This window comes from Anneissia japonica, unplaced genomic scaffold (genome assembly GCF_011630105.1).
Source record: "Anneissia japonica isolate Jap-2015-1 unplaced genomic scaffold, ASM1163010v1 scaffold287858_len863314_cov180, whole genome shotgun sequence".
Taxonomy (NCBI): domain Eukaryota; kingdom Metazoa; phylum Echinodermata; class Crinoidea; order Comatulida; family Comatulidae; genus Anneissia; species Anneissia japonica.
Genome location: NW_022693771.1, coordinates 511493 through 514031, shown reverse-complemented (window position 1 = coordinate 514031; position 2539 = coordinate 511493).

Below are 2539 nucleotides of genomic sequence, written 5' to 3'. Positions count from 1 at the left end.
TAGCTATTTCTAGGTACAAACACGTGCGCTGGAGCGCAGTTCACCATTTCACGTGTGTTCACGTCACCTACTTCATGAAACCTGTAACTTCGAATCGTCTGCGCTGGCTGCTGATCATGTTTATAAAATACAAAAATAAATGGATAGTAAAATATATATTGTTAGGCCTATATGATTTCATGTGTAATGTACATAAATATGTATAAATTATATATAATATTATATATGTATATAGGCTTATATATAATATATATATATATATATATATAGTTGTTTCTAGGTATATCATTTATGCTTATATAAAATCATATATAAATATATATATATATTCATAATTATGTATGAACTGCGCAGGGACATCAAAGAAAACTAAAGATTTCAAGTGAATAATGATAGTGTGTGTTGTTTACTTCTTTAATTGTGTTTCCCTCAATTCTCTTGGTATGTTTTATCCAAACTCTGGAAGCTGCAAGAAAAATAAATAAATTTATTGTAAAGAAACATAAATTTATTGTATAGAAACATCGGATTAAATAATGTAATGATTATTGTTTTAACTAAATTATGAAATAGATTTCAGATGGTAACATTCAATTAAAATCAAAGATACATTTTATTGACCATAATTATTAAATTATAGTATGAAAACGCAACAAAAAGAATAGCATGAAGCACATATTCAACTCCATGGAAGAAAGAAAATATGTATAATAATAATAATAATAATAGCAAACCGGAAATATAAAAAAAATACTTAGGCCTATGATAAACTGGGCGCTAATGCACTTTCGCACCTAACTTTTAATTCTTAATTTTTTTACCTCAACGTTCTTCTCACAGTCACAACATATAATTAACAAACATTTTCACCTGATTTAACCACTCACAAAGTACCTTTTTCAACAAAAGCCCACAAATAAGTACAGCGAATCTGTGTTCGCTAGCACGACGAGCGGCTGCCATTTTGCAATCAGTAAGAAATTGCCAGAATGTCTGAGTTTGCAGCGTGAAGTTTTTTGATTAAACGTTTTGAAAACTTATCTATTTGCCGTATTGTATGTCATTCTTTATATTGTATGGTACTGTTGTTCGACTATGTGTGTTCACATGAAATTCACACGTACAATAATTACTTTAAAAATTAGTAATGATCCAAGCATACACAGATCGAAAAATAGGGCCTAGGAGCCTAGGCCTAAATCCAGAAAAACAACTATTAAAGCCAATGATAAACGTCGGTTCGATTAACCTCGATTAGGACAAGAAACTTAGTTAAAAAAGATGGTACTGCATGATGCCACATTCTGTTGTCGGATGTTTCATGGGAAAATTCCAATTAAAATTATAAGATTGGCCTTTTAGTTTCAAAATTTAAGAACTGACTCGGACATTCTGGCAATTTCTTACTTGATTGCAAAAAAGTACAGCTCGTCGTGCTAGCAAGCGTGGAAACCCTGTATCAACCTATATTTATAAAGGTATCTTTTTGTTGAAAAAATGTACTTTATCAGTGGTTGAATCATGTAAAAATGTTTTATAATTATGTGTTGTGACTGTGAGAAGAAAATTCAGGTAAAAAAATTAAGAATTAAAAGTTAGGTGCGAAAGTGCATTAGCGCCGATAAACCGATTGACTAATTATAATTATATAGGGCCTAGCCTAGGCATATTAAATTTTGCGTTTTCCCAACTCCTTTGGCGCTCCATATATTTGATCGAAATAAACCGCGACCGAAATGATCGGCTACCGACAGGGCCTGCCTACCCTACACCTACCTACCTGGGTCAGTAGCCGATCATTTCGGTCGCGCTTCGTTTCGGTCGCGGTTTGTTTCGGTCGCGGTTTATTTCGAACAAATATATGGAGTGCCTAAGGAGTTGCGAAAACGAAAAATTTAAAATGCCTAGGCCCATATATTTTAGTTCGTGAATCGGTTTATCATAGGCCTAAGTATTATTGTTTTGCTATCTTTCCACTAACAAAATATCTTTCTGCTATATTCTCTTTCTTCCATTTACGGTGATATATTCATGATTGCAACATAATCTTGTAATTGAAACAATGGAATTTAGTATGTGCTTCATGCTATTCTTTTTGTTGCGTTTTCATATACTATACTTTAAATACATATTTCCTTTACAATATTATAATAACATGATCAGAACATTTATGGTAAATGGAAACGTAACAGACAAGAAAAAAAAAAACGTATGCGAAACTAATCTATTGAATATACATATTCCATAGATTTTTATTTGATTCAAGCATTAATATAAAAAAATTATATCAATATATATAGCAAGAAACAAAAAAACGTATCTCAAACTCGGTCAACTTCGTAACATCTGCGTTGCTTCTGTAAAAAAAAGAAAAATAGCACCAAGTTATACAGTAATATAGTAACAATAACAAACTTTAATACTACTAAAAATAATTGTTAATAAACTAATGTTTCAGTAATTTAAATGACAAATTGGCTGGTTTTTCCTGATACAATGTAAATAAATAAAAATAATAATATATAATAATAATATATAA